Here is a 13,714-nt window from a genome sequence, read left to right on the forward strand (position 1 = left end):
AAAAGAGTTCCTGCTTTCCAGAAGAGTTCCAGTGTTCTGAATCTAGGGAGTGGCTCCTGCCCCACCCAACAGGAAAAGTAGTTCCAAACAGAAGAGGATCAGAGGCTCAACTGGCAGGCAAGTAAGCAGCATGGTCTGCTGCAGGTAAGTCCACCCAAGCATTATGAGCCCGGCGCTTCCAGCGCTGGGACTGGGCATATTTATGAGCCTGGTGCCACTGGCGCCAGGACTGGGTCCAAAAGGTCCCAATTGGGACTGGTTGGCACTCGGAACCTGGGTTATGGATCTGCTTCCAAGGGAGTTGGGAAAACCCTGACCTTTTGGAAGCAGAGATCATGACAACGGGTTGGGTGCCTACTCAAACCAAGAACCCAGGGTTCAAATAAAAATAAAAACTTTTTTTGTGCACCACATTCATTGTCAGTGGAAGAAGCCCCTAGTTGGAGTGTGCCATGTCATAAAATCCATTACACTCTTATCTGTGAGACACGTCCTGAGCTATTTCTAAACACATAGTGTAAGGCACTCATCATAGCAGAACATGTAGCAGCAGAATAATACTTTGCAACATTGTATGTAAAAGTGCATGGCAGGCTAATCTAATTGTTTGGCAAAGCAAAGCCAATCGTGGGCATTCAGCTTGCTAGCAGCACGTACATAGAAACAAAACCCAGGTAGGTGGGGACATGTTGTTTTTTCTTTATTTCCCAATTAGGCCATCCTCTTTTATCGGTAGGCTTCATGCCAGTGTCTTCTATTTGAAGTTTGGCCTTGCCAGTCTGCACAATCTCGGGACATCCGAGGGAGGGTAGGTACACCGCTATTCTTAGCCTCAAGCCTAATGAAGAGCCCTTGTTTGCATTTCTACATCACATGTTGTAAGACCATGAATTCATCCATATCAATGCTGTTTCAATACTTATTTGATTCAACTTTTGCTGGGTGCAGTTCTTCTCTTGCCCCTTAGAGACTTGCTAACTCCATTCCATATTAACTCTCTGTCCTTTAATCACCCACTATTTGGCATCAGTAAATGTTTGTGTTCCACCTAATCTTTATAAAATATGTCCTTGCGCATGTTCTACTCATGAACTGTGCTTTTTATTCATCTCTCAAATTAGCATCCTTGATTCAAAGCCAATATACTCCCCTATTTTGCAAGGAAAATGGCTTCTTCAATGTCTTTTCATATTAAAACTCTGGGCTCGCATTTTTAGGTAACTGGGTTGATTTACATGAGCCGTCGTCCATCTTATTCTGATGTTAGTCCTAAACGTTGAATTTATACGTCTCATTAGCAAGCTTCTGTGTATTCTTTCTACCTTGCATTTCAGCGTATTTACAGTTAATAACCAGGGTGTCACTTCATTCTTCTTTGTATTCGTAACTACTGCATCATGAAGTATATGGTTCTATTTTGTTTGATGTACATTTTATGTCACGCATCATTTTATTCATGGCGGCTTTTCGACAACTCAGCAAGGAACATCCCTCTTGGTAAGTTTCCTCCATTGTTTCAATGTGAGGGTATCTTCTGAATGGCTGCCTGAGTGCATACCATTTTTCGTACAATCAATGTGGTATGGACAAGTCGCATAAACTTGTACATGCATTACAAATTGTAACTCCTCATCTGTTATTCCAATATGGTGGGGGGTGAGGGGTGTTGACTGGGGAGAATGCATCGTCTTGCTCCTCTGCAGGTGCAACAATTTACTATTCCCCTAAAAATTAAGCGAGGACAGAACCTCAAACATCAGGATGCCTATATGTATTTAAATTCCCATCTCCAACAATAAAGATTGTATATAAATACAACACCTCTATTAGACCTAGAACACAACACCATTTGAATATTGGTGGATAACAGCACCCCTTGAATTATCACTTTGGGTGCAGACACCTTTATTGGAATGGCGGTTGATGTCCAACATTATTCTATTGATTTAGGTAAAGAAATCATGGGACCAATCCCAAACGACTGTTTCAAGATCAGCAACAGTATTCACCCAGAAATGTTTTTACTAGCCATGGGGGGAATTTCATGGTATACCCTTCCTCCCTCTTCTGGGCGGAAGAGGTGACCTGTGGCATCAGGATGAAGGAGGTAGTATTCAGAGTGAAGAACCACTACCTCCAATCCCTGGATCCTACTATAACCCTGCAGTCCCTTGTTCTCCTTGCATTAACTAAAGCCAAGCTGCTCTGACTGCACTTACACAGAGCATTGCTGACATGTTTCCCTTCTCCTCTCCCTTGCACTTCCCCCCTCCCTTTCCCCTTGCACTTCTTGCTCTCACACGTGCATGATCTGAATAACACAAGGCCTAGTAAGATCGTTACTCTTGACCTCCCTCTGTCTTCCCTCCCTTGTCTTGTCACGCCTAGAAACACTTGCGTACAGGTGCATTATAACTTACTTATCATATCATATTATATCAGGGCAACACTATCAAAAGGGATCTCTCCACCCAACAGGAGGGTAGGGCTGAAATTGCTACGCCTGAGGTCTTTCCAGGTTTCAAACAGATGGTCGAGAAAAGGATAAATATTTCTGATGCCTATGAGACCGAGGAGCAAAGACAAAAGCTGAAACAAGTCTTCCTGGTATTCCAAGATATCTTTTCAGTGGACTCATAGTACTGTGGATATACCTCTATTCATTTAATCACCATACCTACAGACCTCGAGATGGCTCCTGTATTTGTGAAACAATACTGGTTACCTCTTGCATCCATGGAGTCACTAGCAGAGATTATTAAGAATTTAGAATACTGTGGGATAATCCATCCAACCCACAGTACCTTTAACAACCCGGTAATGGGGATACTCAAACCAAAAGGCTAATGGATTCTATGTGCAGATCTGAGGGAGTTTAACAAAAGGGTCCACATGTCAAGATGGCCACTTCCCTATATTGATCAAAGGTATACACCACCATTGACCTGACCAACGGTTACTGGACAGTACAAGTGAGTAGAGAAGACCAGTACAAGCTTGCCTTTACCTTCAGGGGCCAGCAGTATACATGGACTCGATCCCCCTTTGGATCCATAAACTCTGGCAATGAGTTCTACATATTTCTACATAAGGCCATGCCCGATTTAGGTGAAAGGGGAATCCTGGCCTATGTAGATGATGTTCTGATCAAGAGCTCAACTCTGGAGGAACATACAGCAGAGATTTGCCATGTTCTAACTCAGCTGCAGAAAGCCAGAGAAAAACTGTCCTTTCCGAAGGCACAGTGGTGTAAGACCAGAGTGAACTTCTTAGGGCACAAGATCACCCCTCAGGATATTAGCCCCCAGGTGAAGAAGGTGAAAGAATTAATGAAATTACTATACCTTACCACTCTGCGAGAATTAAGAAGCCTTCTTGGACTTACTAATTATAGTTGGAAGTTCATTGAAGACTATGCAGAGGTAACACAACACAGATGTCTTCCTGTAGATGGGGTTCTCAGATAGTTGCCTAACATCCATGTTGTATCAAAAACATGACAAGGTCAACAAAGTAATCTTGTATGCGAGCAAGACTTTGTCCTCTGTGGAGGAGAAATTCAATGACTGCGAGAAGGCACTCCTGGCAGCTGTGTGGGCATTTAGAAATTAGCACCCATTCATCCATGTGGAGCACATCATTGTCGAAACTCCTCACCAACCCTTGCAATATCTCCAAAGTGACAGAATCCGGGCAGGGAACGTCAGTAATTCCAGAATAATTTCCTGGATTCTGTCCATGCAAGGTTTTCCTGGGAGGTCAGATAAGGCCAAAACAAGACGAGTCCTTTAGCGCAAGGATAGGCAAACTTACATGATTGTGGCCAAGAAAACTAACTCAAGGACTAACGTCTAATTACCAATAACAACATGGAGGCGTACTTAACTTCCCCACACAAGGTCTACGAAGAAGACATGTGTCAGGGGATACCCACAGTTTATGTGGATGTGTGCTTTTACCATGTTGATAACAACAGGGAAAAAGAACAAGTGGCTGGCATTGGGAATGGCTGGGTGAATGATATTCCAGAACCCTCCTCTGGTTACAAAATAGGACCCTGAAGTAGTCAGGTTGCAGAGTTGATGGCTGTTCATCAAGCAATGCTCACTGCAGTGTACCACCAACTCAATGAACTGGTCATAACCAGTGACTCTGATTATATCAGGAATGAGTTTGTGGAGCACCTGATTAACTGATATGGCATGCTTTGTACCAACAACAAGCCATTAAAGCATGCCAAAATGATCCAGTCAATTGATGATCCAGTGACCTACAATGAGATGACCATCTATTGGAAGAAGATAAGAGGTCATTCCAAAATAGAGGGGCCAGATAAGACTGGGAATGGCCTGGCTGACCAGTTGGCTACACCAATAACCCTGCAGATGTATTTTCTAGAAACAGAATCCCTGCTGGGGGAAATCCAAGATGCTGCTGTCACAAGGTCACACACTCGTGCGAATTTTGAATTCTCAAAGGCCCAGTGTAGTAAAGATACCCCAGATGCAGATTTGATCACTGCACAGAAAGAGGACCGGATCATTGGAAGATTCTACAATACATTGAAGACCCTTTGAGTTTTCCCCTAACAGAGTCAGATTATACCAGCAAAGAGGGACTCTGGGTGTTGATGACATTTTCCAAGATGTTCCGGATCCAAGATGGTTTGTTGTTAAGGAGAGCCCTTTCTGGCTTTAACCAGTGGGTGGTACCTACCTCATTCTGGAGCGTGATGTTGAAACCTGCCCATGATGCAGCCTCTGCTGGCCATAGGGGGTTTCACACGACATTAGAAATCTTGAGCATGGTTGTCTACTGGCCACACATGGGCCAAGACCTCAACACTTATCTAAAGGCATGTCTTGTGTGTGCTCAATATCAACCGTGTTCACTCACACACAGAGCTCCCCTTCAAAAAAGGGGAATGACACTGCCTCGGTCAGTCAATTTCATCGGGCCAGTGATGCGCTCCTCTAGAGGAAATACGTACCTGTTGACTGTGACATGCTTGTTCACAAAGTGGGTACAGTGTCTTCCAGCCCCAAATTATAAGGCGGAGAGAGCTGATGCACTGATGATCAACCACATCTTCTCTTATTTTGGCCTCCAGCAAAGGACTGAATCGGACCGAGGAAGCCATTTTACCAATGAGGTGATGGCGAAGAAGTGGGATATTCACAGGGTAAAAAGAAAGCTCCACATTGCGTATCGCCTAGCCTCAAGCAGGGGGTGGGGTAGAGAGATACCACAAGACAATTCTGAGTATCTTAAAGATGTTTGTGGCAGACTCTGGACCCAGTTGGAACATCCAATTACTGCTTGTCCTGATGGCTATTAACAAAATGTGTCTCCATTTGAGCTTATGACTGGACAAAAAATTGTGTTACCTGAGAATCTGCTGTACAGAACTCAGGAGCAGACAATGATAAATGCGTCCACCACTCATGAGTACATTGAAAATGTAAAGATGCACCTCCAGCATGCTTTTGTTTATACTCAGCGCAATTTAGAAATGTCATCTGAAGGAAGACCTGTTATGATCTACTGACTACCAAGAAAGGGTATGAAGTAGGTCTACCTGTATAATTTTCAAATGAATCAGGCAAAGGAGCGGACATTTCTTCCATCTTGGAGTGGTGCTTTTGAAATTGTAGATAAAATATCACTTGTTGTCTAAAACAGCTGCATCCCAAAAGGAGAATAGACAGAAGAAAAATGGGTCCACTTCAATCAGTTGAAAAGCTGTCATCACAGATAAGCTTTAAGACTGATTGATGAGCCAAATGGAAGTCGAGCAGAGGAACCATCCGAGGAGGGAAACCCCCGGATAGAGAATTATAACAGGGGAGTAGTTTAATTAATATTCTTTGGAAATGTTAAAAAAAATGTGTTGTGGGAGGTATTGACCCACTCCACTGTGCTATGCGGCATCACCCTTCTAGTTTTGGTGCATGAAACTGCAACAATGGCGGCAAAACTCTTGTGCGTGGCAAAAACCTCGTCCTGCAACACACAAAAAGTTCGATGCACAACCTGCCACCCATGGTGCATATGTGGTGGGATAGAGAACACACTACAGAAAATGTGCCAGTGGGCTCCATGACCAGCAAACATAGTGCAGAAAGAGAAGCAGCGCCTTACAAATGAAACTCCAAAATGTGCTTATAAAGCACATTTGCTTTGTTGCTAAAAACTCCAAAATGCCTATACACAACACTTCCCAACATTTAAAATCTTGCTTGGTGCTCAAATTCATGTAATCTTATGAAGTATGGTGAATATATAAAGTCCTAAAGTGTAAAGAGGAAAACATTTCTTCAGAAAAACTGGATTGTCTGTAAACTGACACTCACTGTCAAAATCTGTGTGCAGTACCCAGGGCTACCTGTGAATGACAGCTGTCAGATGAGCTCCTGATGAAACTTCAAAGTTTTTAAATTAAAAGTCTGCCGGATTAGCAAACATAAAAGGATTGTTGCTAAAAGGAATACAGATCTTAGTTGTGTTATGATCCCACAGAGTGAAAGCTAAGAAAGTAATGTAGGTATGTGATTTGATGCAACAAGAGTTTAATTTGTGCTGGATTTTGAATTAAGAATAAATCAGCCTGGCTGAGCTGCAACCCTTTGGAAGTGGAAAAAACGGTTTCTTCTAGGGGAGGGGAAATCCTCTCAGCAGAAATTCACTGAGAGATAATTGTGGGTTAGCCCAGACTTTTGTCTACAGAAAGAGAATGAACAGTAGCAGACCCTTCAGCCCAGGAAATGGAGGTGTGAAAGGGGTCATAAACTGTTCCTGCAAGGAAATCCCCAAGGGAGGGGTTGCTCCTGGACTGCAGGTAGAGACAAAGGGGCAGGACCATTTGCTGTTAAATATGAACAATGAACCATTTTTAAAGACTCATAACTTTTGATTCAAAGTGGTGAAAAATATAAAAAGCACATATCTGGTAGTCTAATTTTTGGCTGCACATTTTAAGAGGTGGTAGAACTGTGTAACATATTGTGAACAGGAAGGCAATATATGTGGTTTTATGTGAACTGTGTTAATGGAAAGTTGCAGAAAGTTTGGAAATTGTGCTCATGGCGAAAAGGACAAAATTCTGTAGAAAGGTGAAACAAGATCCCACAGCTGCGGGATTTTAAGGAACAGATACTACATGAAATATGGAAGCGTTGTGTCTGATTTGTGTAGAGGTGACCAATGTAGAAATATGTATTGAGGATAAAATCCGATTTTGAGACCAGTGGCTAAAGGGAGGTTTCTAAGGACTATGAAGCAAACCATAAAATGTGACATCATCCGGCCTTGACCCAATCACTCAGGTGCAAGTCGGTGAAGAGGTTCTGATCAAATCCCAGCTCACAGGGGCAAGCTTAGTTGAGCCGGCCCATACACCCATTTTGTGATGTCATTTGAAAGGGTAAATAGAGACAGCTGACAACACATAGGGATTCACTGATCCAATCACTTTCCTGATTCCAACGAAGCACTCTGATCCAGCATTTTACATCCAGCTTTAACATCCTTCCAGATCCAGATGCCAAGACTCTTGCTGTCATGACCCGGCAAAATTGCCCCTTCTGGACCTCATGGTCATTGTCACGAAGGGCTTGTACTCCTTCTTCCTCCCAACATGGCCGTACCAAGCTCCGTGCTACGCACTAGCTTTCACGTCGTGGCACGTACTATAAATTGGTCACGCCCCTGCGGGTCCGCGCCTCTCAACGCTATCTTTGGTAGTGACCCGACGTGTGCTTACTCTCTACATTGATTTCCTTTGATCCTCTTACTTCCTTCCTTGCCTTTATCCTGTTCCTGGATTGCCCCCCCTACTTACTCGTTCTTCGCTAATCCTGGATACCCTGGAACCACGAACTTCCCGGAACTCTGAACGCGTCCTGCAACCTGACGAGGCTCAGGCGAGCCTATTCAAGACCCAAACCATCCACAGGAAGAGTCCTGCGGCCGAACAAGGGAGATCTCGATCACAGGTGAGACGGGGGGAGATTTACGACAGTTTGAGACGCCAAACGATCAATACGGATTCTACCATGGAGAATGCTATTCAGGACTTGATGCGCGGAGTGTAAGAACTTTCCACAGAGATGCAGAATTTAAAAGCTGAGAATGCAGCGCTAAGACAGCGTGTCTTGTCACGTGACTCTGCGAACAAGGACAGCGTATTATTGTGAGGAGTGGTTGATAAATACGACGGTTCAACAAAGACCTTACGTGGATTCCTGGATTCTTGTTTGGTACATTTTACCTTCAAGCCCTACTATTTCTCAACTCCTAGGGCTAAGGTGGGCTTCATAATATCGCATCTTTCCGGTAATGCCCTTACATGGGCCACTCCTTTACTCAATTCAGGGGATGCTCTCCTGGATGATTATGAAGGCTTCATCGCGGAACTCAAGATCATGTTCGAACGTCCAGAGCTGGTCCACGGTGCTCAAGAGAAGTTACTCGACTTCCAACAAGGATCCCAAGACATGTTGACCTATGTTACCAGATTCAAACAGCAAGCCAAAGAGGCGGACTGGCCCCTGGAAGCCAGTTTTACCTTGTTTCGCAGAGGTCTAAATGAAGGGATTAAGGACGAACTAATTAGCCAGAGTGGCACGTCCTAGTTAATTCCAGGCCCTCCTGGACTTGTCTATGCAAATAGACTTCAGAATCCAAGAAAGAAAGGCCGAAAAGAAAAAGAATAAAGTCTCAATTCAAAGAAACTCCCAAGAGAATACTACAAGGACCGAATCTGCCAAGAATCCGAGCACTGATTCTGAACCCATGCAACTTGGAGCCTTTCGTGGACCAATTTCCCCGCAGGAAAGGTTAAGAAGGATACACACAGGCTTATGCATGTATTGTGCCTCAGATAAACATCTAGGTAAAGAGTGTCCTCTGGCTCCTCCCCGACGCTCGGGAAACGCCAGCTCCCGATCCTAAATGGAGCAAGGTTTCGGGAGAGCGATGTCTGCTCCACATCAATTCCATCCTTGAACTCTCCTGGACAAAACAAATTGGTGATATTACAGGCCTTTTTATCACCATCCAAGGACAAGGTCTACCCCATACTGGCCTTGGTGGATTGCGGAGCAATGGGAGCCTTCATTGATCAAGATTGGGTCAGAAGTCATAACATTCCATATGAAGCAAGAAGTTTTTCACAGCCAGTGGAAGCAATTGACGGAAGACCTCTTTCCTCAGGACCCATAAGTCAGCAAACAAGGGAGATCCATCTTTCCATAAATCATCATCAAGAAAGGATTGTGTTTGACATTATAAAATCAGCCCATTACCCCTTGGTTCTGGGCATGCCCTGGTTACAAAGGCACAATCTATATATTAACTGGATGGCCGGATCCTTATTCCTGGGCTCGGAGTTCTGTATGAACCATTGTTTAAACCTGGATACCTCAGTCACAGCTCCTATAAGTCTACCAAGGTGTCCAGAGACACCACTCATGGTTTCCAATATTGTACAAGTTCCAGAGATCTATCAAGGGTATGCTGATGTATTCTCTACTGCCATGGTTCAAGCCTTACCTCCACATAGACCCGAAGACTGTGCCATAGATACTGAACCCTCAGCAGTGATTCCCTTTGGCAGGATGTTTATCCTTTCAGGACCTGAAAATAGAGCCCTCTGGGAATACCTAGACACTAATCTTGAGAACGGCACCATAAGACCTTCAAAATCACCGGCTGGTGCTTCATTGTTCTTCGTTCCAAAAAAGGATACTAAAGAGCTCAGACCTTGCCTGGACTATCGGGGCCTAAATCAATACACCCTGAAAGACAGATACCCACTACCCCTGATCTCGGATATCCTTGAAGCTGTGAGAGGTGCAGTGATATTCACGAAACTGGATCTCCGAGGTGCTTACCATTTGATCTGTATCCGGGAAGGAGACGAATGGAAAACAGCCTTTAGAACACCCTTTGGTCACTTCGAATACCTAGTCATGCCCTTTGGTCTGACTAATGCTCCCGCAGTCTTCCAGTGTTTTATGGATAGGGTGTTCTCTGACATGTTATTTCTCAATGTTATCGTCTACTTGGATGACATATTGATCTTCTCCAAGGACTCCTTGAAACATGAAGAACATGTAAAAGCAGTACTTCAACGTCTCCGTGAAAATCAACTCTTAGCCAAACCAGAAAAATGTTTGTTTCATGTTACATCAGTTCACTATCTGGGATTTGTCCTCAGTTCAGAAGGAATTAGTATGGACCCTTCAAAGGTGAAGGCCATACTGGCTTGGCCCGCCCCAACATCCTTCCTGGGGCTTGCCAACTTCTACCGGAAATTTATTCCCACCTTTTCCGAGACTGTTCAACCCATTGTTAATCTCCTGAAGAAAGACGTTCCATTTAACTGGTCTATACCACAAGACAAGGCATTCCAACGCTTGAAAGAAGAATTCACTCAGGCCCCCATCCTGGCCCAACTTGACATAAATCGTCCTTTTCTAGTGGAAACTGATGCCTCCAATTACGCCATAGGAGCAGTTTTAAAACAAGAATCCGATGATAAGTTGGAACATCCCATTGCTTATCTCTCACAGACCCTGACCACCAGCGAGAATCACTACTCAGTTCTGGAGAAGGAGTTATTGGCTATTCGTCATGCCTTCACTGAATGGAGACATTTACTCCTGGGTGCTAAATATCCAGTTCAAGTCCGTACTGATCACCGAAATCTTCAGGTCCTACAATCCATGGAGTGCAGGAACAGTAGACAAGCTCGATGGGCCTACTTCTTTGCTCAATATCAATTTCAAATTTCACATGTTCCTGGATCGCAAAACTTGATTGCCGATGCCCTTTCTTGGCGTCCCGACTACGTTCCCTTGGAGGATAAGATCTATCCAAAAATGTTTCCACCCACAATCTTTGTAGCTCAAGCGATCAATCTCCTGGAAGAAATCAGAGCACAGACTCAATTATCTGAACTCTGGAAGGACATATCGAAGAAAAATCCCTGGCGTCTGACAATCAAGGAAGGATATTTATTCAAGAACAATTCAGTGGTCATTCCAACAAAAGAACTTCAACAGAAGGTAATTAATCTATGCCATGATACTCTTCACTCCGGCCATCGAGGAGTAACCAACACCTTCCGTCTTATACAAAGACAGTTCTGGTGGCCAGGGATGAAGTCCAGTGTAGTTCAATACATCAAGACCTGTGCTATTTGTAGTCAGAACAAATACGATAATCAGAGGCCGGCGGGTCTGCTTCTACAACCTATGTTTCCAACCAGACCCTGGGAAGTTGTTGCCACTGACTTCATTGTTGAATTACCACCTTCCCGAAGATATACAACCATCATGGTAACCATTGACTTGTTCACTCATCTAGCTCATTTTACACCATTGTATAAACTACCATCTTCCTCAGAACTTGCTGGAATTTTCCTGGAACATATTTTTCGTCTTCATGACCTTCCTTCCAAGATTATTTTGGATCGGGGACATCAGTATATTTCACAATTCTGGAAACATCTCTGTCGTGTTCTAGGAATCCAACGTGCCCTTTCTTCAGGCTATCATCCACAAACCAATGGGGCAACGGAACGAGTAAATCAAACCCTGGAACAATATCTTCGTTGTTTTGCCAGCAAGGTTCAAGACGATTGGTCTCTCCTTATACCTTTAGCCAAATTCTCCTACAATAACTCAGATCATTCAGCTCTCAAGATCAGCCCTTTCTATTGCAGTCAAGGATATCACCCGTCTGTTTTACCATCAGTTCTTCCCGAATCTACTCCGGTACCTACCCTTGACTCTTGGATTCAGACGCTGATCGATTTACAAAGAGAGGCAAAGGATCAGTTAGAACAGGCCCAGACTCGAACCAAAAGATATGCGGACTCTAAGAGAAGACCATCACCTTCCTATTCAGTTGGCGATCAAGTCTGGTTAGCCTCAAAAATGTTACCTCGACATCTACGACCAAACAAATTAGCTCCTTGCTATTATGGTCCATTTTCTATAAAGGAGATCATCAATCCTGTCTCCTTCCGACTTAAGATCCAGTCTTCCATACAACCTTGTTGAAACCCTACGTTAGTTCTACTCGAAAACCCTTCAAACCCACTCCTGTTGTTGTGGACGACCAGTTGGAATATGAGGTGTCCAGGATATGTGATTCCAGGTATAGGAAGGGTTGACTACAATATCTGGTCAAGTGGAAAGGCTACCCCCCTAGCGAGAGAACATGGGAACCAGTTTCTAATTTAAAGACCCCTTGTTTGCTCAGAAGATTCCATCTTATTCACCCAGGCAAGCCTGGAGGAACCAGTCTTCGGAGGGGGCATGCTGTCATGACCCGGCGAAATTGCCCCTTCTGGACCTCATGGTCATTGTCACGAAGGGCTTGTACTCCTTCTTCCTCCCAACATGGCCGTACCAAGCTCGTGCTACGCACTAGCTTTCACGTCGTGGCACGTACTATAAATTGGTCACGCCCCTGCGGGTCCACGCGTCTCAACGCTATCTTTGGTAGTGACCCGACGTGTGCTTACTCTCTACATTGATTTCCTTTGATCCTCTTACTTCCTTCCTTGCCTTTATCCTGTTCCTGGATTGCCCCCCCTACTTACTCGTTCTTCGCTAATCCTGGCTACCCTGGAACCACGAACTTCCCGGAACTCTGAACGCGTCCTGCAACCTGACGAGGGTCGGGCGAGCCTATTCAAGACCCGAACCATCCACATGAAGAGTCCTGCGGCCGAACAAGGGAGATCCTGATCACAGGTGAGATGGGGGGAGATTTACGACACTTGCTAGCAGTAGAGAACTATTGATTTCCAGCAAGACCTATATACAACTTATTCTTGCAACCAAGTGAAGCGCTGTGGTGTGAGAAGGCCTTCTGAACTAGTATCCTGAAAATCTCTGGCTTACTACCACAAGGTTTGCCTGAGGAACTCGCTATCCAGCTGATTTGAAATACTCACAAACAAGAAGGGCAGATCCTGTGCAAATCTGTGTCCGGCCTAGCTGATCCAGTCCCACGCCTGATGTGCTGTCCTTCCTTGACAGACCCAACCCATGACCAGAACTAGCGGTCCAATTTAATAACTTATTCTGTGAGTATTAATAGGAAGAACAGTGACCCATAATATATCTGCATTGTATGATCCCAATCTCAAACCCATCCCATCTTTAATTCAGAACCATAGTATTTCTAGAACTATCTTTGCGCTGACTCTTTTCTCATCTGTGTTATTAAACCCTAACTTATTATTGATTTGATTAAGAAAAGTAAATTCCAGGAAGAAGTAGAGTATCCACAACAGGCGGATTACGCTGATCACATGACTGTAAGATCCATCTGTGGCATTCGCATTTTCATAGTCATAATCTAGTGTAAGCAAACCCATCTGTCATTTTCAAGGTGCATTTCTGTTTTCCATTCTCGCGCCTATTTTGCAATTCCTCCTTGTACCTAACATCCGTAGCTATCCAAAGAACCCAAAAATGCAGTGCAATACAGTGTGATTCACCCGTTATAGTGAATATCGTGCAAGGAAAAGTTTGCCGCAAATTGAAATTCTGAAAGGTTTTTACACGTGTGAATTAGCTTTAAACTGCTTCCCAATTGGACTTTGAGATTTCAAATGTTTTCTTTTGACTAAATCATTGTTTGTGATTGTGTGCAACTGTTCAAAGCAGCTCCCATAGGAATTTATAATAATGTA

Source organism: Ambystoma mexicanum, chromosome 8 (genome assembly GCF_040938575.1).
Source record: "Ambystoma mexicanum isolate Mex_15411 chromosome 8, UKY_AmexF1_1, whole genome shotgun sequence".
NCBI lineage: Eukaryota > Metazoa > Chordata > Amphibia > Caudata > Ambystomatidae > Ambystoma > Ambystoma mexicanum.